Raw genomic sequence first — 27533 nt, forward strand, 5'->3', positions numbered from 1 at the left:
TTCTAAATGGACATCCCTCAATTCTAAGGCTGTGCTGTCTGATTCTAGGCTCCCCCACTATAGGAAACATCCTTTCCACATTCCACTTTATCCAGATCTTTCAATGCATGATAGGTTGCAATGAGATCCTCACTCATTCTTATAAACTCCAGCGAGGATTGGCGTAGAACCATCAAATGGTCCTGATATGTTAACCTTTCAATTTCTGGGATCATCCTCATGAACCTCCTCTGGACCTGCTCCAATGCCAGTACATCTTTTCTTAGAGGACCTAAAACTGCTCACAATACCCTAAATGTGGTCTGACTAATGTCTTAAAAGCCTTGGTATTACATCCTTGCTTTTATATCTTTGTCCTCTTGAAAAGAATGCTAACATTGTATTTGCCTTCCTTACCACCTGCTTAATCTGCATGCTAACGTTTAAGGAATCCTGCAGGATGACTCCCCAAGTCCCTCTGCACCTCTGATTTTTGAGTTTTCTCCCCATTTAGAAAATAGTCCACACCTTTATTCATGATCATACACTTCCTCACATTATATTCCATCTCTCACTTCTTTTCCCATTTCACCAATCTATCTAAGTCCTTCTGTAGAACCCTGCTTCCTCAACATTACTTATCCCTCCATCTATCTTCATATCATCCACAAACTTGGCCACAAAACCATTGATTCCTCCATCCAAATCATTGACATACAATGTGCAAAGAAGTGGACTCAACACCGACTCCTAGTCTTGCGTCCTGCCAGTCAGCCAGTCTTCTATCCAAGGCAGTACCTTTCCTGTAATATCATTAGCTCTTATCTTGTTAAGTTGCAGCGACTTATCAAAGGCCTTCTGAAAATCCAAATAAACAACATCCACTGACTCTTCTTTATTTCCTCAGAGAATTCCAACAAATCTGTCAGGTGAGAATTCCCCTTTAGAAAACCATGCTCACTTTGGCCCATTTTATCATGTGCCTGCAAGTACCCCAAAACCTCATCTTTAATAATACACTCAAATGTTTTTCCAACCACTGCAGTCAGGTTAACAGGCCTATGATTTTCTTTCTTCAGCCTCCCTCCCTTCTTAAAGCATAGAGTGGCATTTGCAATTTTCCAGTGCTCCAGGACCATTCCAGAATCTAGTGATTCTCCAAAGATTATTACTAATGTCTCCACAGACTCTTCAACTATCTCTTTCAAATGTTCGAATGGTTCCGTTTATTACTAGAGAATGTACACAGTATGCAACCTGAAACACTGGTCTTTACAGACATCCATGAAAAACAGAAGAACTCCAAAAGAATAAATGACATAAAAAACATTGGGAAAACAAAGCCCCCTTGCCAGCAGCAACAAAGTATCAACCTCCCCCCCCCCCAGCCACATTTTTCAGCTAAAACCATCAGAGCCCACCACGAACCAAGCAATAGCAAATCACCCAAAGAAAGACTATGATGCACAGTCAACAAAAATTATTGTTTACTCGACAGTTTGACATACCACAGACTCTCTTTCTCTTTCTCACTAACAAGTGGAGAGATGTCACCCATTTCACAGCGAAAGGGGAGACTAACAGTCGCTGTTACAATGTTACAGTCTGCCACATCGCTTTTTATTCCGAGATTCTCTGATTCGAGAATCTGCAGCAAACTCACCCTGTCTTCGAGAGAAAGACAGAGAGAGTGCAATCGATTGACTATAGAGACCTCTGTCCACACATCTGCTGCAGCGAAATCCCTCGTTTGCAACAGCGGCCTGGGTTCGGTGGTCCACAGGGCTGCACAGAGCCACACCTGGAGATGTTAACTTCCAAGCTGCACCTGGAGAGTGTCAGAAAATGGATTGTCAGTGAGTGCCAGGAGCAGCAACTCATCCGGCTCGAAAAACCATAGCTTTGTGTGCGGTTGCTGATCAGGGATCTCGCTATAACCCCAGCCACCTTGAAAAGGGGAAAAAAGAGGTATTAAAGTGAGGAATTTAAGCTGTTTCTGCAGATAAGCTGTAAGAGGCAGCCATTTGGTGTCATCTTAACCCTGGTGTCTAGTCCATTTCGTCCAGGTGACTTACCTATTTTCATTCTTTTCAGGTTTCCAAGCACCTTCTCCTTTGTAGTAGCAATGACACTCACTCCTGCCCCCTGACACTCCTGCATTTCTGACACTGCAAGTGCTTTCCACAGTGAAGACTGATGCAAAATACTTAAGTTTGTCTGCTATTTCCTCGTTCCCCATTACTAACCATCTTGCATCATTTTCAAAAGGCCTGATATCCACTCTTAACTCTCTTTTACTCTTTATACTGTATATCTGAAAAAAACTCTTGGTATCCTCTTTGATATTATTGGCTAGTTTACCTTCATATTTTTCAGACTTTATAACATTTTATTAGTTGCCTTCTTTGGTTTTTAAAATCTTCCCAATCCTCTATCTTCCCACTAATTTTTGCTATATTATATGCCCTTTCTTTTGCTTTAATACTCTCTTTGACTTCTCTTGTCAGTCATGATTGCCTCATCCTCCCTTTAGAATGCAGGCAGTCCCCACGTTTCGAATGTCTGACTTACGAACGGTGGGAGAAGAGTGCCGTCTGCCATTTTAAGTCGGATCACGACGCCGTCCGCCATTTTAAGTCGGATCACGACGCCGTCCGCCATTTTAAGTCATTGCCGTTAACACTGTGTTGAGTGTGTAACTTTGTATTTGGCTTAAATATTTCTTAGCAAGATTCACCCTGACCCCTCCCCCCTTTTCAGTCAGCACTGCCCCCACTTATCCCATTTAACCTGTTTCAGTGCGGGTGGACTTTAGGACCTGGAGCAGCACAAAACCACAGCTGCTGCTGTATTTTTTTATTATTAAGTGCGATTGTGAACAATAACCGGATCAGAAATGCTGATCAAGTCAACTAGTTCCTAAAGAGAACTCTGATAGGCCAATCAGACGGTTCACTGCTGCTCAGCAATAGAACATAAAATCCCCAGTTTTCTGTTCCATTGATGGAAAACAATTGCGATTGAAAATAAAGTGGAAATAATAAAGCGACTGGAAAGAGGTGAAACGCTATTGGTCATTGGAAAAACTTTAGGCTACAGTCGGTCAACGATTGGAACAACTTTAAAGGATACAGGTAAAGGATAAAATGAGATTAATGGAGCATGTGAAAGGCCCTGCCCCGATGAAAGCTACAATTATTACTAAGCAATGCAATGGTTTCAGTATTGAAATACATACGTTTCTTAAGTGTTTTATATGCATAGAAAGGTAAAATATATACTATACACTAAGACAAACGTTTGACTAACTGGTGCTAAGTAGTACCGGATGTACCTGTTCTGACAAATCCAACTTAAGGACAGTCTCAGGAACCCGGGGAATGCCTGTACTTCATCATCTTTAGAATGTACCTTTCATGCACCTTCCGAATTTCCCCCGCAAACACCAGCCATTGATGTTCTGCCATCAGCCCTACTAGTGTCCCCTTCCAATCTACGTTGACCAGCCTCTCTCTTGCCTCTGTAATTTCATTTACTACACTGTAATACTGAATACTGATTTGATTTTATCTTCTTGTTCTCAAACTACAGGGTGAGTTCTGTTATGTTATGATCACTGTCTCCTAAGGGTTCCTTTACCTTAAGCTTCCTAATCAAAGCTGGTCATTACATAACACCCAGTCCAAAATTGCCATTCCCCTATTGAGCTCAACCACGAGCTGCTCTAAAGAGCAATTTCATAGGCATTTTACAAATTCCCTCTCTTGGGATTTAGCACCAGTTTGGCTTTCCAAAACCACCTGCATATTGAAATCTCCCTTGACTATCATAACATTACCCTTTTGACATACCTTTTCAATTTCCCATTGTAATTTGTAGCCCACATTCTGGCTATTGTTCGGAGGCTTGTATTAAACTCCCTTTTAGGGTCTTGCAGTTTCTTAATGCTACTCACAAGGAATCCACATCTTCCGATCCTACATCACCTCTTTCCAAGGATTTGATTTCATTTTTGACCGATAGAGTCACACCATCCCCTCTGCCTACCTGCCTGTCTTTTAATACAATGTGTATCCTTGAACGTTAAGCTGCCAACTATGATCCACTTTCAGCCATGACGTAGAGATGACCATAAATCATACCTGTAAATCTTTAGCTGTTCTACAAGATCATCTACTTTATTCCGTATACTGTGTGCATTTAATTATAACACCTTCTGTCCTGTATTCATCATTCTTTTTGATGTTAGCTCTCTGTTACACTTTAACTCATATTACTGACTGCAATATTGTCCCCTTACCTGCCTGTTCTACCTTACAGCTTCACTACACATTGCATCTAGTTGAATACTGAATGGCCCATCCTCTCCTCTATCACTCTGGTTCCCATACCCCTGCCAAATCAGTTTAAACCCTCCCCAACAGCTCTAGAAAACCTGCCCGCAAGGTGATTGGATACTACAGAGGATAGTGCCCATGAACATTGACTAAGTTTACAACTTTCTGCAGTTTATTTCAATCCTTATTTCAAACCACCCCCTCATACATATGGTGATGCAACCAGTTAGAATGGGGGTTAGAGAGGGAAACCACGATTCTTAAAGAAAGAGGACATTTGAGATGTCCTGGAATGGAAAGCCTCATCCTGGGAGCAGATGCGGTGGAGACGGAGGAACTGGGAATGAGGAATAACATCTTTACATTTGGCAGGGTGGGAAGAGGTATAGTCAAGGTAGTTATGGGAGTCAGTGGGTTTATAGAAGATGTCAGTGGACAGTCTGTCTCCAGAGATGGAGACTGAGAGATCGAGAAAGGGGAAAGAATTGTCTGAGATGGACCAAGCCAGTTAGAATGTTCTTCACAGTAGATCAATAGAAATTTGCGTGTGTTTTTGGTAACAAACCGTATCTCCTCAAACTCCTGATGAAGTATAGTGGCTGCCATGCCTACTTTGTAGCTGTATCAATATGTTAGATCCAGGTTAGATCATCAAATTGTAACTGCCCTGATCATTTATTCCCTAGTTTCCTCTAACTTCCTTTGATTATGCCATAGTTCCAACCGCTAATTTCCCAATTGCTTCTAATTTTCTCGATGACAAATCACCTGGTTTCCATCAGGACCTGCAGCATAAAAATCCCAGTGTTACAAACCCTAGTTGCCAGATTGTTGGTTCTGCCTGTGTGGTGATTAACATTTCCTGGCCACTTAGGACCATGTGTTCTAAGTTTTGCTCCAGTTTCAAGGTTTACCTATGAAGGCTCCATGTCAAGGCTCTGTGTCAAGATCCTTCCTGTTTGTTGTTCAATGTTTATGTCTGCGTAAGAATCCTAACTCAATCTCCGTGCCTGTGTCCTGCACTTAAGTTCGCTTCAGTCGCTCATTGCAACACAAATACATTGACACCAAGGAAATTGCTCACTCTTTCCACTTCTGATCCCTCTATGAGGACTTGTGTGTGTTCCCTTGACTCACCCTTTCTGAAGTCCACAATCAGGTCTTACTGATGTTGCGTGCAAGGTTGTTGCTGTGACATCATTCATCTAGTCGATATATCTCATTCCTGCAAACCTTCTCATCACTATCTGAAATTCTGCCAACAATAGTTGTATTGTCAGCAAATTTATAGATGGCATTTGGGCTGCTTGCATTTCTATTGTGTTTTTCCCTGAGAACATCTGTTTCCAATTTATGGTCCCAAGTTCCTGCCTAATAGCATCATAATTCATCCTCATTATTTCCCATAGGCCAACTCCTGCCCTTGTCCAAGGTGATGCTAAAGGTCAGGAATTGAAATGCTCACCCACCGAGAGATCTGTTCATTGCCTAGTACAAGATTCAGCACAGCCTTTCCTTTCTTTGGCTTGACCAAGATTCATTCCTAGAAGCACCTAACAAATTCTGCCCTCTCTAAACCTCTTGCACTAAGGAGGTGCCAATCATTATAAGGAATAAGTAAATAACAAGGGATATTAGGAGTATTGATATACAGAGGATTGCAACTAGCTGATACATCTTGCTCCTGCAAACCCACTCGTCACCATCACCTAGCTCACTGTAAGTGCAAATCATATTGTTAGGGTAGTGGCGAATGCATTTGGTACACTTGACGTCATAGGCTGAGACATTGGGAATTCAAGTTGGGCCACCATATTACAGCTGTACAGAACATTGGTTAGACTCTTATTGAAATACTGTATACAGTTTGGTTTGCAGCCAGAAAAATGTAGTAGTAATGGTGCAGAAGAGATTCGGCAGGAGACCAAGAGACTCTAGATACTGGAATGTGGAACAACAGACAAAGTATTGGGGTAATTCAGTGGTTTAAGCAACTGGGTACTGCCTGGAATGGAGGGCTGTTGTTATACAGAAAGATTAGGTAGGTTTGGTTTATTCTCAGTGGAACTTAGGAAGCAGAGGAGAGGTTTATAAATTTATAATGTGCATAGATGGGAAAGGTAATCAGAATCTTATTGCCAGAGCAGAGGAGTATAGAATCAGAGGGCACAAGTGTAAGTTGAGAGGGGAGATCTAGAAAGTCAGCTCTTCAACAGAAGGTGATAGGTTTCTGGATTAAGCTGCCAGAAGAGTGATAGAGGCAGATATAACTAGAATGTTTAAAAGGAATGTGACAGGTATATAGAGAGAAAAGACGTAAGGATATGGGTCTAACACAGTCAAGTGGTTTTAACGTGAATAGGCATTGCAATTAGCATAAATGAATGGGGCTAAAAGACCCCTTTTCCCTGCAGTACAATTCTAGGACTTGGACCAGGCACAATTTCCAAATTTGAGGTGGCACATAATTGGTAGCATAGTAACTGTGGAGAGGATAATATTACATTTCGAGGTGAAATAGGCAGATGGGTGACAGATTAAGTTTAATACTAAAATTGCAAAATATTACATATTGGTAAGAAGAATGAGAAAAGGCAACTTTGAGAGAGTTGAAGGCATACGTGTACTGGTCATTGAAAGCAGTAGGGCAGTTTGAGAAAGTGATAAAATTGCACATAGGATCCTGGGATTTTTAGATAGAGGTAAAGAGTATAAAAATAAAATGTGATGAACCTTTGTAAAACACTGGCTCCACTATGAATGGCACAATGTATCCAGACAGTTGTCAAGACTTTAGAAAAGCTACAGAAGGTAATTGCAAATAGATTCCAGGATGAGGGTCTTCAGTTATGTGGATAGTGAGAAGCTACAGTGGTTCTCTCAAAGTCAAGAAGGCTGCAGGGAAATCTAATTTTGAATCATAAAGTGTATAGACAGAGGAAATGGACAGAAATTATTCCCATTGTTAGAAAGTTCAACAATGAGTGGATCTAGAGTTAAAGTGATTGACTGAAGGAGCAAAAGTAAATGAAAAATGTCTAATGGTTAGATGTTACCATTAGGTTTCATCAGGTCCTGATGAAGGGGTTCATGAGTAAAAGGGAGGTGAGAGATGATATTGGACCACTGGAAAATGATGCTGGTGAGGTAGTAATGGGGGGGGGGGGGGTCAAAGAAATGGCAGAGGAACTTAATGGATACTTTGCATCTGTCTTCAATGTGGAAGACACTAGCACTGTGCCAGAGGTCCTTAAGTATCAACGAGCAGGAGTGAGTGCCATTGCTATTACAAAGAAAAAAGTGCTAGGCAAGCTGAAAGGGCTTATGGTGGATAGGTCACCTGTACCAGATGGACTATATCCCAGAGTCCTGAGAGATGTTGCCGAACAGATATCGGATGTATTGGTCATGATCTTTCAAGAGTTACTTGATTCTGGCATGGTCCCAGAGGACTGGAAGATTGCAAATGTCACTCCACTGTTTAAGAATGGAGGAAGGCAAAAGAAAGAAAATTATAGGTCAGTTAGGCTAACCTCAGTGGTTGGGAATGTATGGAGTCTATATTTAAGGATGAAGTTTCAGGGTACTTGGAGACTAGTGATAGAATAAGTCAAGGTTGATTAGTTCTGTCAGGAGAAATCTTGCCTGACAAACCTGTAAGAGTTCTTCGCAGAAGCAACAAGCAGGATGGACAAAGGAGAGGCAGTGGATGTCATTTATTTGGATTTTCAGAAGGTCTTTGACAAGGTGCCACATATGAGGCTGCTTAACAAAATAAAACCTTATGGCATTACAGGAAAGATTCTGGCATGGATAGAGGAATGGCTGACAGCCAGGAGGCGTGAGTGGGAATAAAGGGGGTCTTTTCTTGTTGGCTGCCAGTGACTAGTGGTGTTCCTCAGGGGTCAGTATTGGGATCGCTACTGTGCACATTGTCATTGATTTGGATAATGGAATTGATGGCTTTGTGGCAAAGTTTGTGGATGATACAAAGATAGGTGGAGGGGTAGGTAGTGCTGAGGAAGCAATGTGATTGCAGCAGGACTTAGACAAACTGGAAAGATGGGCAAAAAAGTGACAGGTGGAATACAGTGTTGGGAAAAGGATAAAAATACATTTTGGCAAAAGGAACAATAGTGCAGACTATTATCTAAATAAGGAGAAGATTCAAACATCAGAGGTGCAGAGGGGCTAAGGAGTTCTTGTGCAAGACTCCCAGAAGGTTAATTTACAGGCTGAGTCTGTTGTAAAGGCAAATGCAATGTTGGCATTTATTTCAAGGGGAGTAGAATATAAAAGCAAGGGGATAATGCTGAGGATTTATAAGACAATAGATAGGCTGCACTTGGGCCCTTTATCTTAGAAAGGATGTGTTGTCGTTGGAGAGAGTCCAGAGGAAGTTCACAAGGATGATTCTGGGAATGAAGGGGTTAATATATGAGGAGATTTTGGCAGCTTTGGGCCTGTGCTCACTGGAACTTAGAAGAATGCGGGGGAATCTCATTGAAACCTTCTGATGTTGAAAGGACTAGATTAGGTGGATGTAGAGAGGATGCCTCCTATGGGGGGGGGGTATCCAGAACTGGAGGGAACAGCCTCAAAATTGAAGGGGTTCTACTAACTACTAACTTTTAGAACAGAGGTAAGAAGGAATTTTTTTAGCCAGAGAGTAGTGAATCCGTGGTATGTTCTGCCACAGACTGCAGTGGGGACCAAGTCCATGGGTATATTTAAGGCAAAGGTTGATAGTTTCGAGATTGGGCGAGGCATCAAGGGATATGGCGAGAAGGCAGGTGTATGAGGTTGAGTGGGATCCAGGATCAGCCATGATGGAATAGTGGTGCAGACTTGATGGGCCTGTGGAAGTCGAATCCAGATAAACTCACTCAGAGACCGTATAAGTACAAACTCTTTATTCAAAGCCTCCGGGGCACTTCGGTTAGTCACTCAAACAGGAACAGTCAGTGACTGTTACTGCTCGGTCCACAAACTAACTGGCAGTTCCTCTTGCAGGATAGATATAGTGGCTCACATACACAGGACAGGCTGGAGCTGATCTTAACTACGTGCATGTTTGCACAATGAGACAGGGACCTTGAAACACTAACTGCCTAACTACAAGAAGAAATAGTGTTGAAACAGTGTTGAATAGTAAGATTAACACATTTGTTGATCATCAGCAATTTCTTGCAGAGAAACAGGCTGCTATGTTTAACCGACCATGTTAACCCTTTACATACTTCATCAGGCTGAATGGCCTAATTCTGTTCCTATGTCTTATCGTGCCAAATATTGACTGTTTATTCCTCTCCATAGATGCTGTCTGTCCTGTTAAGTTCCTCCAGCATTTTGAGTGTGTTACTCTGGATTTCCAGCATCTACAGAATCTCTAATGGTTAGAGCCTGGATTGCACTCTCATGGGTAGTGGTGGAGGCTGTTACAATTGTAGTGCTCAAAAGGAAGAAGCATAATTAACAAAAGGGAAACAATTTACAGGATTATAAGAAAGTTGGGGGAATGGGAGTGGATTACAGTTACATAGAGTTGATAGGCACTCAATAGACTGAATAGCCTCCTTTCAATGCCTCTGAAGCCCTCACCCATGTTTCTGTCACCTCTTGATACAATTCTGACAATGTTTTCCAACCCTACAATCTCCAACTGATATACAAACTAGCCAATACCTCCTTTAAAGCCTCTAGTTTGTCGGCTTCATCAGATTTCCTCTCAGAACCTATAATCAATCCTTATTTGGGAACAGTTCCGTATCAAAATACATTGGAATATTCTATAAATTTGAACTTCTTATACATACAATTCCAATATAATTTGGTAGCAACAGATCAGTCAGTAATATGATTATCTATAGAGAACATTCCTTCATTTTATCCATGCATATAAAACCACACAAGTGAACCTACACCATTTACTAGTTTCAATTTCAGACACATTATGGAATTTTATTAGATTCGTGATTTATATTGAAAAGTTTGAAGTCACACACATTATTATTACCTTCGTTTCTGGTGTAGGGTGATTTATAAAAAAAAAATTGCTGGAATAATTTTACTGTTAAAATTGGTGCCTAAAGGTTGCTTATGGAAGCAGTTTCCTGACACACTGCAATTCATCTCTGTAAATGCAGGACTTAAAACCTGAGAAGCACTATAGTCCTCCAGGTTCAGTAAATATCTGTGATTGTCTCCTACTCAATATCCAGTACTAAACTAGCAGTGCTCTCAGAGCAGATTTAATGACATTTTCAGGCTCAGTTAGCAATTTACAGCAGGAATACCAGAGGGATTAATTTGTTTTCATAATTCATTGCAGGCATGTTGAAATCCTGTAGTTAATTGTGAAAACAAGGGAAGGTATTATCTAGGTATGCAATTCCAAAAAGTGTCATTGGATATAGATTTAACCAACAAAGAACTGAGCTCTTGTGCTGTGAATAATCAACCACCCTTTAGAACGTAGAACAGTACAGCACTGTGCAGGCCCTTTGGCCCCTGATGTTGTGCCGACCTTTTAACCTACTCTAAGAGCAATCTGACCCTTCCCTCCCATATAGCCCTCCATTTTTTATCATCCATGTTTCTTAAATGCCCCTAATGTGTCTCTCTCTACCACCCAGCCCTGGCAGGGCATTTTCCACCCCCATTAATCTGAGGAAGATTATGGGAATAACTTTCCTCTAATCGGCTTACAATTATTCCCCATTCTATTAGTAATTTCTGCCCTGGAAAAAGAAAAGTCTCTGGCTAGCCACTCTGCCAATGCCTCTTATCATCTTGTACAACTCCATCAATTCAGCTCTTATTCTCCTTTGCTACAAAGAGAAAAGCTGGAGTTCACTCAACCTATCTTCATAAGGCATACCCTCTACTCCAGTCAGCATCCTGGTAAATTTCTTCTGAACCCTCTCTAAAACTACGTCCCACAAGGACCAGAACTGAACACAATATTCCAAGTGTGGTCAAACCAGGATTTTAATAGAGCTGAAACATTACCTTGCAGCTCTTGAACTCAATCCTTGACTCATGAAGGACAACATACACCTCTTAACAACCCTATCAACCTGCACGGCATGGCCCAGGGTCCTTCTGCTCCTCCACACTGCCAAAAATCCTGCCATTAACCCTGTACTCTACCTTCAAACTTGACCTTCCAGAATGAATCTCTTCATAGTTTTCCGAATTGAACTAAATCTGCCACTTCTGAGCCCAGCCACGCGCCTTTTAATGTCCCTATGCAACTGTCAACAACCCATACACTATCCACAGCTCCACCCATCTTTAAGTCATCTACAAATTTATTAACCCACCCTTTTACTAAGTCTTTTATAAAAATCTTGAAGAGCAAGGATCCCAGATTAGTATTGGTCACTGACTTCCAGGCAGAATATACTTCATTCGCTACCATCGACTGGACCCTTGACCATTCATCCCTTCCCACTAATCTCCATCCCAGCACTTACCCCTGCAGGTGGCCAAAGTGCTACACCTTCCCACTTACCTTCTACCTCACCTCCATTGAGACTCCCAAACAGTCATTCCAGGTGAGGCAACACTCCACCTGCAAATCTGCTGGTGTTGTCTGTTGTGTCCGGAGCTCCCTTTGCAGCCTCCTCTACATTGGTGAGACCCGTCGTAAACTGGGGATCACTTTGTCGAGCACCTCTGCATGTGCACCGCAAGCTCAGCTTTCTGGTGACCAAGCATTTTAATTCCTATTCCCATTCCGAAACATCGGTCCATGGCCTTCTCTTGTGCGATGATGAGGCCACCCTCAGAATGAACGAGCAACACCTTATATTCCGTTGGGGTAGCCTCCAACCTGATGGCATGAATATAGATTTCTCAGTCTGGTTAAAAATAATTTCCTCCCCCTCCCTTCAGCTTCTATTCACCACTCTGGCCTCTTACCTCTTCTCACCTGCCTATCACCTCCCCTGGGTCCCCTCCTCCTTCCCTTTCTCCTGTGGTCTACTCTCCCCTTCTATCAGATTCCTTCCTCTCCAGCCCTTTATCTTTCTTACCCACCTGACTTCATCTATCACCTTCTAGCTACCCTCCTTCCTCTCCCCCCACCTTTTTATTCTGGTGTCTTCCCCTTCCTTTCCAGTCCTGAAGAAGAGTGTCGACCTGAAATGTCGGCTGTTTATTCATTTCCATTTCTGCTGCCTAACCTGCTGAGATCCTCCAGCATTTTGTGTGCGTTATTTCCATCTTATGCCTTCGATGGGCAAGGTAGTTTTGAATCCATGCAGCCACCTTTTCCTGGATCCCATGCCTCCAGACTTACTGAATGAGCCTACCATGGGGAACCTTATCAAGTGCCTTACTGAAATCCATATTCACCACATCCACTGCTCTACCTTAAATGTGCATTGTCACATCCTCAAAGAATCCAATGAGACTCATGAGATGTGACCTGTCCCTCCAAAGCCATGCCTCTACAAATAATTGTAAATCCCGTCTCTAAGAATCCTCTCCAGCAATTTGCCCACCACTGAAGAAAGACACACTGGTCTTTAACTCCCAAGGTTATCCCTATTCCCTTTCTTGAACAATGGAATAACATTTGCCACCCTCTAATCATCAGGTATTGCTCCTGTGGCCAATGAAGATGTGATTTCCAAAGGTGCAGCAATCTCGTCCCTCACTTTACATATTAACCTGGGTTATAACTAGTCTGTCCCAGGATACTTATCTACCTTAATGTTTTACAAAAGTTCTAACACTTCCACTTTCTTAAAATTGACACGTTCTAGCATACCAGCCTGTTTTATAACCATTTAACAATTACAGCACGGAAACAGGCCGTCTAGGCCCTCCTAGTCCATGCCGAACGCTTACTCTCACCTAGTCCCACCTACCCGCACTCAGCCCATAACCCTCCATTCCTTTCCTGCCCACATACTTATCCAATTTTTCTTTAAATGACAAAATCAAACCTGCCTCTGCCACTTCTACTGGAAGCTCGTTCCACACAGCTACCACTCGCTGAGTAAAGAAATTCCCCCTCATGTTACCCCTAAACTTTTGCCTCTTAACTCTCAACTTATGCTGTTCACACAAATATTAAAATCCTTCTCACTGATGAATACTGAAGCAAAGTATTCATTAAGGACCTCTCCTACATCCTCTGATTCCAGACACGTGTTTTCTCTACTCACTGATTAGCTCTACCCTTATTCTAGTCATCCATCTGTTCATCATATATGTGTAAATGCCTTGGGATTTTCCTTAATCCTACTCACCAAGTCTTTCTCATGTGCCCTTCTAGTTCTCCTAAATCCATCTGGTTCCTTCACAGCTATGTTGTAATTCTATAAAGCCCTGTCTAATCCTTGCTTTCTAAACCTTAAGTAAGCTTCTTTCTTCCTCTTGATTAAATGTTACATATCTCTTGTCCACCAAGGTTCCTTCATCCTACCATACTTACTCTGCCTCAAAGGGGCTAATCAAACCAGACCCCCAATCATTTGCTCCCTAAACAACCTCCACATTTTGTTGTTCATTTCCATGTGTACATCTGTTCCCAATTTATGCTCCCCATTTCCTGCCTAATAACATCATACTTCCTACTCCCTTGATTGAATACTTCCCCATACCATCTGCTCCTATCCCTCTCCAAGGCCAGGGAGTTAGGGTCACTGTGTCTAAAATGCACTCTCACTGAGAGATCTGACATCTGACCTGGTTCATTGTCTACCACCAGATGACCTATCCTCTAATTGGCCTGTCTAAATATTGAGTCAAGAACCCTTCCTGGACACACCTAACCAATTTTACCCCATCCAAATCTTTTGCACTAAGGAGGTGCCAATCACTATTAGGGAGAGTTGAAGTCCCCCATGACAACAACACTGTTGTTCTTGCACCTTTCCAAAATTTGCCTCCTGATCTGTTCCTCACTGCCTCTGAGGAACATTGTACTATGGTTATGTCATGTACATGTTATGTACTGAAATAACATGTTGCATTATGCTTTAATAAATCTCTAAATGTATTGTGAGTACAAGAAACTTCAGAAAAATAGGTTGCTTATGTCCATTGAATGTGAATTTTTAATTTTGTACTTAATGGGACAATATAAATGCATTGACTACATAACAAGTAACTAATTGTTATGGTTTTTAAGCTCTGAGCTTTACCATGCAGTGATGCAGCACATTAGGAAGCTCTCTACTGTGTATTTGTAGATGGACGTGAGTACAGATGTGCACAGTCCAGCTCTCTTCACCCTCCTGAGAGAGTAAACGTATTGTTGAGCTCTCCTGACTGAGTATGATGTGTTCTGGCACTGTGAGAGTTTGTGTGTAATGTGCACTCCTGGGAGTTTGAAACTGCTTGCAGTTTCCACTGCTGTGCAGCTGATGTAAAGAGGGGTGTGAGTGGTACAAGTTGTCCTGACTCCTGACTCCTGTGTCTTGTTAACATTGAGGAAGAGGATACTTGCCTGGCACCATGCCTTCAGCTCTTCCACCTCCTTGCTGTAGTGTAGACTGTCTTTTCATTATTGGTGATGAGCCCCACCACTGTCGTGTCATCGCTGAATTTGACCATTGAGGTCCAAATATCATATACTCAGTTAACAGAACAAAGTGAATTCATTCTATTACACAATCAGGAGCAATGAGTGGGATTTTTCTCAAAAACATAATGTGGGGTGGATTTAGTGTTTCGTCTAGCCAAATGGGTCAGTTGAAACCAATGAAACAGGATCCAAGTCAGAGAAAGTGCTCTCTATATTTGAATGGTGTCTATACAAATTCAGTCTCCGCAGCACACCAAGTTCGAAGAGTTTGGAGAGCAAAGAAGTGTTCTTTACCTTGCAGTCAATCATTCAGCTTGCCTTCTTTTTCTAGTCAGCTCTAAATAAGCAGCTTGAACTAGTGGGAAAATCATTCAAAGTCCCAAGCCCTGCCCTCTTGTCCTTGTGGCAAGATGGACAATGAGTGGTCATTTAGTCAAGAGATGGATAGAATATGTTCAACCAGTTTGGGAAGGAGAAACTTGAAAATAGTTGAAGAAAGGATGTGAGACTTTTTCAACACACATGGACGATGAGAAACTAAGGAAATTCAAATAATCAATGGATCTTTGCGCAAAGTACCACCAGATCCTGTTTTAGAAAAATAAGGAAAATTCATTAGTGTTTGTCTTTCAAAAGATCCATTATTAATCACATTTCTCTAATGACATAAAGGTCTGTAGAGATGCAGAAAACTTTTGGTGTTACTCTAAATAACGGCATTGTTTGAAACATTAACTGTATTATGCTCAGGGATGCAGTCTAGCCTGCTGAGTATCCCAGGATGTTCAGTTTTTATTTGTGTGGATGTTTGAAATTCCTGCTGACAGTGATGAAGTTAATTTTCCATGACCCTGCTCACATGCTGGCTGCCAGGCCCAAGAGGCAGGACCTCAGGTGCCTCATTTCACGTCCAACCTCTGCTGCCCCTTACTTAACATCAACAGGAAAAGAAACCAAGCAAAGCATTTTTTCCAAAGTTAGACAACACACTACTCAACCCAATATTTCTCTCAAAAGGGATCAGTCCCATTCCTCCAATTTTCATTGTAATATTCTCCCCAATTTCTCCAACAACTCACCTTAGATTCCAACACCATTCTGCACATTCAGGGCAATTTACAGTGGGAAGCTAATCTAATAAAGAATGAGGGAGGAAACTGGACATCTGGAGGAAACCCATGTAGGAACAACGAGGACATGGAGACGTGGACAGAACTGGAGGTCAAGTTTGGATCCAGGTTGCTGAAGCTGTGAAGCAGCGTCTGCAGCAGATACCCTCCCCACCCCCCCCCCCCCATCCTAGTGGAACGTGAGATTAAAATGGACGATGTTTTCAAAGGGACAAAAGATGGGATGGGCAGAATGACATCCTTTTGTGTTGTAAGATACCTTAATTCCAGAGCATGGCAGACTTTTCACCCATTTAATCAGGGAAGTGCCAGGTGTGACATGTCAGATCACTGCAAGATCAATTCATGTCTGCGAGGAAAGATTTCAATTTTAACAGGATTCTGCAGGCTCTTAGTAATCCTGGAAGCTCGTATCGGGTTGATATTATGAGTACTCTGCGTTACTATGGCAATAATGATAGAAAGTTTGACTTATGACTTCAGCTTGTCATTGCCGCCTACCTTCAATGTGTAATTTCTGCATAGAACCCCCTGAAGTGGTGCTGATTGACAGGAAGCACTGGTTACACATGTGAGACATGAGAATGAACAGCCTGCTGTAATATAACGCTGCCTCTCTTCCCCAAAAAACGTGTACCCTCAATTTAGTTTGCAGGAAGGAAGAAACTTCTGCGACATAGAGTCATGAATTTAAAATATTAAGAGATGTGGGGAGGTTATCAAATTTGCCTTTTACCTGTAAAAACATATTGATGAAAACATTACTGAATAGCACAGGAACAAAGGCAGCAAAAGGACAACATCTTTCAGACTCTTGGCATTGTTCTGCCACTCTGCTTACTTCATTTCTAATTACACAAAACACAGGAGGAACTCAGCAGGCCAGGCATCATCTATGGAAATGAGTAAACCGTCGATGTCTCAGTCCAAGACCAAGACAACGCAAAAAGAAACGATCCCAGCACCGACACCTGCAGAACACCACAAGTCACCAGCAGCCATCTGGAGAAAGCCCCATAAGACCATAAGCTACAGGAGCAGAAATAGGCCATTTGGCCCATCAAGTCCGCTCTGCCACTTCATCATGGTAATCCAATTTTCCCCTCGGCCTCAATCTCTGGCCTTCTCCCCATATCCTTTCTTGCCCTGACCAGTCAAGAATCTAACAACCTCTGTCTTAAATATACATAAAGATTTGGTCTCCATCTCTATGGCAAAGAATTCCACAGATTCACCACTATCCTGGCTGAAGAAATTCCTCCTCATCTCTATTCTAAAAGAATGCCCCTCTATTCTGAGACCGTGTCCTCTGGTCTTAGGCTCTCCCACCATAGAAAACCTCCTTACCACAGCCACTCTATCAAGGCCTTTCACAATTCGATAGGTTTCAATGAGGTCATCCCCTCATTCTACTAAATTCGAGTGAATAAGGCCAAGAGCCATCAAATGCTCTTCATACAACAAGCCATTCAATCCTGAAATCATTTTTGTGAAACTCTTTGAACCCTCTCTAGTTTCAGCACGTCCTTTCCAAGATAAGGGGCCCAAAACTGCTCATAATACTCCAAGTGAGGCCTCACCAGTGCTTTATAAAGTCACAACATTCAAACTTTGCTTTTGCATTTTAGCCCCCTTGAAGTGAATGCTAACATTGTGTTTCCCGTATTCACCATGGACTCAACCAGCAAATTAATCTTTAGGGAATCCTGCACAAGGACTCCCAAGTTCCTTTGTAACTCAATTCTTGTATTTTTTCTCCATTTAGAAAATAGTCAACCCTTTCAGTTCTTCTACCAAAGTGCATGACCATACACTTCCCAACATTGTATTCCATCTGCCAAATCTTTGCCCATTCTCCTAATGTGTCTAAGTCCTTCTGCAGCCTCTCTACTTCCTCAAAAGACCTGACCATCCACCAATCTCCATATTGTCTGAAAACTTTGCAACAAAACCATCAATTCCATCATCCAAATCATTGGCATATAACTTCTAAAGAATCAGTCCCAACACAGACCCCTGTGAAACATCACTAGTCACCAGCAGCCAGTCAGAAAAACCTCTCTTTTTTTTACCACTCCTTGCTTCCTGCTAATCAGCCATTGCTTTATCCATGCTAGAATCTTTCCTCTAATACTATGTGCTCGTAACAAACTAAGCAGCTTCATGTGTGGCAGCTTGTCAAAGGCCTCCTGAAAATCCAAGTACACAACATCAACCAATTCTTCTTTGTCGATCCTACTTGTTATTTCTTCAAATAATTCAACAGATTTGTCAAGCAAGATTTTCCCTTGAGGAAACCATGCTGACTATAGCCTATTTTATTAAGTACCTCCAAGTACCCTGACACCTCATCCTTAATAATTGACTCCAACATCTTCCTAACCACTGAGGTTAGGCTAACTGGCCTATGGTTTTCTTTCTTCTGCCTCCCTCCCTTCTTGAAGCATGGAGCTTTCCAGTCTTCCAGAATCTAGTGATTCTTCAAAGATCACTGCTAATACCTCCACAATCTCTTCAGCCACCTCTTTCAGAATGCTGGGGTGTACACCACCTGGTCCAGGTGACTTACCTTACCTTCAGACCTTTGAGATTCCAAAGAACTTTCTCTCTAGTTATGACAACTTCACACACTTTTTGCCCCCTGGTACCTGGAACTTCCAACATACTGCTGGGGTTTTCCACAGTGAAGACTGATGCAGAGTGCTTATTCAGTTCATCTGCTAATGTGTTGTCCCCCATTACTATGTCTCCAGCATCGTTTTCCAACTGTCTGATATCCACTCTTTTACACTTTATGTATCTGAAGAAACTTTTCAATTCCTCTTTAATATTATTGGCTAGCTTATTTTCGTATTCCATCTTGACCTTCTTAATGACTTTTTTGTTGCCTTCTGTTGGTATTTAAAAGCTTCCCAATCCTCTAACTTAGCACTGTTTTTTGCTCTAATATATGCCCTCTCTTAGGGGTTTCTGCTGGCTTTGACTTCTCTTGTTATCTTTGATTGTGCCATCTTTCCTTTAAAATACTTCTTCCTCTTTGAGATGTAAATATCCTGTGTCTTCTGACTTGCTTCCAGATTTTCAGCCATCTTTGCTCTGCCGTCAGCCCTGCCAGTGTTGCTTTCCAATCAGTTCTGGCCAACTCCTCTCTCGTGCCTCTGTAACTCCCTTCACTCCAATGTAATACTGATGCATCTGAATTTAGCTCCTCCTTCTCTAATTTCAGAGTGAATTTGATCATATTATGATCACTTTCACCAAGGGTTTTATTTATCTTAAACTCTCTAATCAATTCTGGTTCATTGCACAACATCCAATCCAGAATATCTGAGCCCCTGGTAGGCTCAACCATGAACTGCTGTAAAAAGCAATCTCACAGGTACTGTAGAAATTTCAGCACTGACCTGGTTTTCCCAATCTACCTGTGTATTGAAGTCTGCCATGACTATTGTAACGTTGCTCTTTTGGCATGCATTTTCTATCTCCTGTTGTAATTTGTAGGCCACATCCTTACTACTGTTTGAGGATTGTACACAACTCCCATCAACATCTTTATTCCCTTCCATTTCCTTAGATCTATCCATTATGATTCAATACACTCTGACCCTAAGTCACCTCTGTCTAATGATCTGATTTCAATTTTTACCAACAGTGCAACCTTCTGCCTTCCTGCTTGTCCTTTTGATACAATGTGTACACTTGGACATTAAGGTCCTAGCTGTAATCTTCTTTCATCCATGGTTCAGGGATGCCTACAACATCATACCTGCCAACCTGCAACTGTGCTGCAAGTTCTTTTCCCTTTAATCCCTCTCTTTTCCTCCCACCAATCAGCCAATCTTTTACCCATGCTATTATCTTTCCTGTAATACCTTGGGCTCTTATTTTGTTAAGCAGCCTCATAAGACCATAATAATCTGCCCATTTATTTCTTCCACCAAAGTGCATGACCATACACTTTCCAACATTGTACTTCATTTGCTACTTTTTTGCCCATTCCCCTAAACTATTTAAGTCTCTCTGCAGGCTTCTGTTTCCTCAACACTACCTGCTCCTCCACCTATCTTTGTATCATCAGCAAATTTAGTCACAAATCCATTAATCTCATAGTCCAAATCAATGACACACATCGTAAAAAGCAGCAGTCCCAACACTGACCCCTGTGGGACTCCACTTGGAACCAGTAGCCAAACAGAATAGGATCCTTTTATTCCCATTCTCTGTTTTCTGCCGATCAGCCAACGCTCCACCCATGCTAGTAACTCCCCTGTAATTCCATGGGGTCTTATCTTGCTAAACAGCCTCATGTGCAGCACCTTGTCAAAGGCCTTCTGAAACCCCAAGTACACCACGTCTACTGCATCTCCATTATCTACCTGATGCACCATCAATAACTCACACTGAGACGTAAGGCGAGATATCGGCTTTTATTGACTGGAAGAAGGAACCAGGAGTGAGTGTCCATCATACTATGACCTGGAGACTGAGGCCGAGCGTCAGGCCTCAAATAGCCTTTATACAGGGGCCTGTGGGAGGAGCCACAGGAGCAGTCAGCAGGGGGCGTGTCCAGACAGGCATATAGTTCACCACACTACCCTGCTTGTAATTGTCTCAAAAAATTTGCAGTAGGTTAGTCAGGCAGGATTTCTCCTTCAGGAAACCATGTTGGCTTTGGCATATCTTGTCATGTGTCTCCAGGTACCCTGTAATCTCATCCCTAACAATCGGTTCCAACAACTTCCCAACCACTGATGTCAGGCTAACAGTTCTGTAGTTTCCTTTCTGCTGGCTCCCACCCTTCTTAAATAGCGCAGTAACATTTGCAATTTTCCAGTTTTCTAGTTTTTCATGTATGGCACCTTGTCAAAGGCTTTCTGAAAATCCAAGCACACAACATCCAATTCTCCTTTGTCTATCCTGCTTGTTATTTCCTCAAAGGATTTCAACAGATTTGTCAGGCAAGATTTACAGGAAAGGTACTAGCATGGATAGAAGTTTGGGCAAATTTTCAGGAGGCAAAGAGTTGGAATAAAGATTTTCCCTTAAAGAAACCATAATGACTTTGGCCTATTTTATCATGTGCCTCCAAGTACCCAAAATCCACACCCTTACCACTCCAACATCTTTCCAGCTACAGAGGTCAGGCTAACAGTCCTCTAATTTCCTTTCTTCTTCCTTCCCAACCCCCCTCCCCACTTCTTGAAGAATGGAGTGACATTTGTATGGGTACTGAAAGAGTGTCAGAAGTTATAGTAGAGGTTTTAGTGATAATTTACCAAAATTCTATGGATTCTGGGCAGGTCGCGGCTGACTGGAAAATGGCCAATGTCACACCACTGTTCAAAAATGGATGTAGGCAAAAGGCAAGTAACTATAGGCCAGTTAGTTTAACATCTGTAGTTGGGAAAATGCTTGAAGCTATCATTAGAGAAGAAATAGTGAGGCAGCTGGAAAGAAATGGATCCATCAATCAGACACAGCATGGATTCAGCAAAGGCAGGTCCTGTTTGACAAACTTACTGGAGTCTTTGGGGCTATAACAAGCTCAGTGGATATAGGGGAGCAGATGGCCATTACTTAGTTGGATTTCCGGAGAGTGTTCAATAAGGTACTGCCTAAAAGACTCATCCATAAGATAAGGATGTATAGAGTTGGGGACGATGTATTAGCATGGATAGAATATTGGTTAACTGATAGAAAGCAGAGACTTGGGATACATGGGTGTTACTCTGGGTGGCAATCAGTGGTGAGCAGTGTGCCACGGGGGTCAGTGCTGGGCCCACAACTGTTCACAATATGTATTAATGATTTGGAAAAGGGGACCGAGTGTAGTGTATCTAAGTTTGTTGATGACGTTTGGTGGAGAAGATACAGAGAGTCTGTAGAGAGATATACTAGGTAGGTTAAGTGAGTGGGTAAGGGTCTGGCAGATGGAGTACAATGTTGGCAAATGCGAAGTCATCCACTTTGGAAGGAAAAATAGAAGAGCAGGTTATTATTTAAATGGTTAAAAAAATTCAGCATGCTGCTGTGCAGAGGGACTTGGGAGTGTTTGTGCATGAATCAAAGAAGGTTGGTTTGCAGGTGCAGCAGGCTATCAAGAAGGAAAATGGAATATTGTCCTTCATCACTAGAGGGTCTGAATTTAAGAGCAGGGAGGTTATGCTGCAACTGTATAGGGTACTGGTGAGGCCGCCCCTGGAGTACTGCATGCAGTTCTGGTCTCCTTATGTCTAATGCATAAAGGAGTCTTTCCCTTCCTTGAGATCTGGTGGTTATGTTCCTTCAGCTTAGCAGCAAGTCTCCCAGACAGCTCAGGCATCTCTTCAGTCTTCTCCTGGCCTAGAAATTCCCTCCCTCTAGTTTTTGCGGGAATCTGGCTGGACTGTGTCGGGACTCACACTGTCCCGTTGGCCAGAACCTGCTTGTCTGCTCTTGAGGACTGGACTAGGTCTCCAGAAGGTCTCAGGTTCCTGTGTATCCCTGCCTGCCCCATTTTAGGCCGTTGGTCACTAGAGAGTCTGGGTGTCAGAACACCATGCCATAAACAAAGCCTTCTACAATAACTGGACCACGTAATGATTCTCCCCCCCCCCCCCCACCTCCAGTCCACAAACGGGTTACGCTGGGACAACCAAGGGTACCCAAGGATCAGGGGTATGAGTGGAGAGTCAATAATGTAGAAACGACTGTCTTCCACATGATGCCCTCTCCTCATTTGCAACACCACAGTCTGTTGCTGGATCTGCCCGGAACCTAGTGGGCAGCTGTCCAAGAGAGTTGCGCACAAGGACTGGCTTATCTCTCACAGTGAAATGTCGAACCGACAGGCAGTTCCTAAATCCAGAAAATTACCCACTGCCCCCGAGTCCATAAAAGCCTTCACCTGTCTCAAGTTCTTAACCAGGTGAATACCACCTTCAGTACAAAACCAGAATCTGTGGGATTGGGCATAGTTGCTGCTACCGTCACAGTCCTTCTGACACTGATGGTCTTGGCAGTTCCCCAGGTGACTGCAGCTTTGGACATTCGGCCCGCAGGTGACCTGCTTCCCCGCAGTAAAACCAGCAACCTTGATTCTGACACTGGGACCACTCACTGACAGAGAGTCCAGTGCAACTGTTCTGCATGGGTTTGACTGAATCTTGAGCAGGCAGTGGGCTGGCCTTGGCCTGAGACTGGGAAGTGGAACAGTGATACGTAAGGCCCAGGCTCAGACCGGCTCTCTTTGACCTCCTGAAGTGGTCCCACTTTCACTCTGCCAGATGATTATTGAGACGGATGGACTGGTTGAGTTCTCTGCTGGCCCTCCCAAGGCGTTGGAATCCTTCAATTTGTCTTGGAGACCATGGTGGTGTAGTATGGTGGTCTACCCTTTTCCAAGCACTCTCCTGGGCCAAGGTCTGAAATTCAATTGCATAATCAGTTGCTGACTGTTCCCTCTGTCCCCGTCAAGTCTTCATCAGGCAGTCTGAGGATCAGCTGGCTCTGGCAGGGTGATGAAACACCTTCATGACGTCTACAGACTCCTCCAAATCTGCGCAGAACTCTGACCTTCATTCCCAATGTGTGGTGGCCCAGGTCAGGGTTCCTCCAGTCAGGAGAGAGATGATGAAGGCCACGTTTCCACACTCCGAAGGGAACTGGAACAGCTGAAGTTCAAATATTAACAAACATTGAATGAGGAAGCAAGAGCCATGGTTACAGTCAAATTTCTCCCAGACTGGAACGTGTACTGCCTCCAAAGCAGAACCAACTGGTTCTCCCAAGCTTCCTCCTTGCAAAAGTTGACCAATGACATACTGGAAGTCATGAATCTCCAGGCTCTGTCTGGAAATATCTTTGCTGTGCTGGTCACAGTGGACAATAGACACTGATACCCTGCTGGGTCCACATTGGCTCAATTGTACTGTGACAAGAGTCCTTGACGAGGTTGGCTCGGACCCAAATGCTGGAGTATCCATGGATCGGGAATGAAGCACAAAACAAATGCCAGACGAAATCACCAGTGAGGCTTACGATTGAGCACTGAACCCATGTTCAGGCATTCCTTAAATACTCGATTCTTGGCACCCAAAATATGATTATCAATTAATGGGAACATCCTAAGCCCTTGAAGAGGCCATGCCAGCTACCCATACTCCGGAGAATTAGAGCATTTAAGTTTCGGAAGCTGCTGTGGTTGGGAGCGTCTACTTTTGTATTCAGTCTAAATCGTCCCAATGTTTATATGGCAGAATTAAATTCTCCTAACAATTCTTTCCATTCTCCTCCTAGATGAATCCTTCCGCAGAACATAGCATGCTGAAAGCAGAGAGCTTGCAATATTTAACATTACTCTTCCCCCTAACCTAAAAGATTTATATAAACTCAAGCATCACACACAAAATGTGAAGGAACTCAGCAGGTCCTTGGGTCTCAGCCCGAAACATAGACTGTTTACTCTTTTGCATAGATGCTGCCTGGCCTGCTGAGTTCCTCCAGCATTTTGTGTGTGTTGCTAGGATTTCAGGCATCTGCAGATTTTCTCTTGTTGATAAAATCTCGATCTTTTCAAGTCAAAATCTTCATAAAATTCATACAGTATAATTTTTTTACTATTTAATCTTGATAACTGAGCAACATACACAACAGAGAATGAAATTAAGGCTATTGCTCACATAAATCACTATTAAAGTGCATTTGGAATTTCCTGTATGGGGGAGATCAATGTTATTTTATTGGAAAAATATGCATCAATTTTTAAATTGGATTTCAAATTTCAAAAGTTCAGAATAAATGTATTACTAAAGTACATATATGTCACCTTATACAACCCTGAAATTCATTTTCCTGTCGGCATACTCAGCAAATCTATAGAATAATAACTATAACAGGATCAATGAAAGATCAACTAGAGTGCAGAACTTAACAAACTGTGCAAATGCGGATATAAATAAATAGCAATAAATACCAAGAACATGAAATAACAAGATAAAGGGTCTTTAAAATAAAATCATTGGTTGTGGGAACATCTCGTTGGTTGTGCATATGAGTGTAGTTATCCCTTTGGTTGTGGGCAGTAACTTTTCTTGAAGCTGGTGGTGCATGTCCTGAGGCTCTTGTACCTTCTACCCAATGGCAGCAGCGAGAGAAGAGCATGGCCTGGGTGGTGGGCATGTCTGAAGATGGATGCTGGTTTCCTACGACATTGTTTCATGTCGATGTGCTCAGTGGTTTGGAAGGCTTTACCTATGATGTACTGGGCTGAATCCACTACTTTTTGTGGGAGTTTCCATTCAAACGCTTTGGTGTTTCCATACCAGGCCATGATGCAGTCAATATACTCTCCACTACAGAAGTTTTAGTTGTCATGCTGAATCTCCGCAGACTCCTAAGGAAGTAGAGGCGCTGCCGTGCTTTCTTCACAAATGCACTCACATACTGGGTCTGGGACAGATCCTCTGAAATAGTAACACCCAGGAAATTAAAGTTGCTAACCTTCTCCACATCTGATCCTCCAGTGAGGACTGGCACATGGACCTCTGGGTTTCCCTCTCCTGAAATCGACAATCAGTTCCTTGGTCTTGCTGTCATGGCTAATTTGAGAGGTCACAGTTTTAGGGTGCTTGGAAGTAGGTACAGAGGGGATAAGATTTTTACGCAGAGATTGGTGGGTGCGTGGAATGGGCTGCCGGCGATGGTGGTGGAGGCAGATACGATAGGATCTTTTAAGAGACTCCTGGATAGGTACATGGAGCTTAGAAAAATAGAGGGCTATGGGTGACCCTAGGTAATTTCTAAAGTAAGTACATGTTCGGCACAGTATTGTGAGCTGAAGGACCTGTATTGTGCTGTAGGTTTTCTATGTTGCTATGTTGTTGTTATGTCAATCTCCCTCCTGTAGGTTGATTCATCACCACCTTTAATTCGGCCCACAACAGTGGTGTCATCAGCAAACTTGAATATGGTATTGGAGCTGTGCTCAGCCACACAGTCATAGGTGTAAAGTGAGCAGAGCAGGGGGCTAAGCTCACAGCCCTGTGCTGCAACTGTGCTGATGGAGATAGTGGAAGAGATATTGTTGCCAATCTGAACTGACTCGGGTCTACAAGTAAGGAACTGCAGGATCCAATTGCACAAGTAGGCATTGAGGCCAAGGTCGTAGAGCTTATTGATTAGTTTTGAGGGAATGCTGCTATTAAATGCTGAGCTTGATCAATAAGTAGCATCCTGCTGTATGCATCTTTGCTGTCTAGGTGTTCAAGGGATGAGTGAAGAGCCAATGAGATGGCATCTGCTGTGGACCTGTTGCTCCAGTAGGCAAATGGGAACAGATTGAAGTCACCTTTCAGCAGGAGCTGATACACTTCATCACCAGCCTCTTAAAACAATTCTTCACTGTGGATGTAAATGCAACTGGGCAATAGTCAGTGAGGCAGGGCACCATGCTCTTCTTGGACACTGGTATGATTGCAGTCTGCTTGGAGCAGGTGAGTGAAACAATTTCCTACCCGCACCTCTTGTAGCTTTCTTGAATTTGAACAGAGACTTGAATGCCTCTGATTTGGCCCTCAGCAGATTTTGGATCATATTTCATCCAGGACTTCTGATTGGGGAAGACTCTGAATGATTTAGTGTGGACACACTCATCTGCAGCTGCTTTATAAAAATCCATTAGAAGCATGGCACGTTCATTCATGTTTCTAGATGAGTGCTTGAACAAAGTAGCATCTTATTTATGTGCAATTTTCTAAATTATTTTTTACTAGAAAGTGAGATCAGAATCCTTAATGTGATAGCATAAAAATATTAATTAAAATTAAATCAGACCCTCTTTATCTCTGATGTATTACTATAATATTTGAAGACAGGGTGTGAGGCTTTTAATTTCCTTATAACTGGTTTCATGGTTTTATTGAGGCAATAAGTTAAGCAATTCTTCTAAGATTCATTTATTATCAAAGTATACAAATCTGAAATTATTCTTTTCCAGATAGCCACGAAACCAGAAAAGAAAAGAACGGCACCAAATTCCTCCTCCCTGCACAAAAGCATGGACAAAAATGGAACAGGCACATTGACCCCCAAATCCCCCTCCCTCACACACAAAAAAACAAGAAAGATTGGGTGAAAAACACACAGAATATAAAAACTATACGACAAAAAAATGAGAAAGATTGGGTGAAAAACACACAGAATATACAAACTATACGATTAACAATAAGTCCACAGTCCACCTCCATATCCAAAATGCAGAAAACATTCTCTGGGCACAGTGGCAGGCCCTTTCCTCCCCGGCAGCAGAGCGATCACAGCAGTGATCAAAAGGTAATCTCCCCTCTCTAGCAGCAAAGCAATTTCACCAGCGATCAAAAGGCAGATTCTCCTCTCCGTTGCAGAGCGATCCCACCAGCGATCAAAAGACAGATTCCCCTCTCCATCAGCAGAGCGATCCCACCAGCGAACAAAAGGTAATCTCCTCTCTCCGGCAGCAGAGTGATTCCCCCAGCGATCAAAGGGCAAGCAGCCAGCACTCACCTTCCACACTCACCTCAATGTTTC

At 42.6% G+C, this 27533-nt stretch overlaps 1 long non-coding RNA gene across 1 annotated transcript; it reads left to right on the forward strand.

Moving 5' to 3' along the window:
• Positions 1-2819: 2819 nt before the first annotated feature.
• LOC132407200 (uncharacterized) lies at positions 2820-27533 on the forward strand. The gene is made up of 3 exons (XR_009516399.1): positions 2820-3113; positions 26228-26461; positions 26965-27533. It is a non-coding gene; the product is annotated as an uncharacterized LOC132407200 (long non-coding RNA).

This window comes from Hypanus sabinus, chromosome 17 (assembly GCF_030144855.1).
Source record: "Hypanus sabinus isolate sHypSab1 chromosome 17, sHypSab1.hap1, whole genome shotgun sequence".
Lineage (NCBI taxonomy): Eukaryota > Metazoa > Chordata > Chondrichthyes > Myliobatiformes > Dasyatidae > Hypanus > Hypanus sabinus.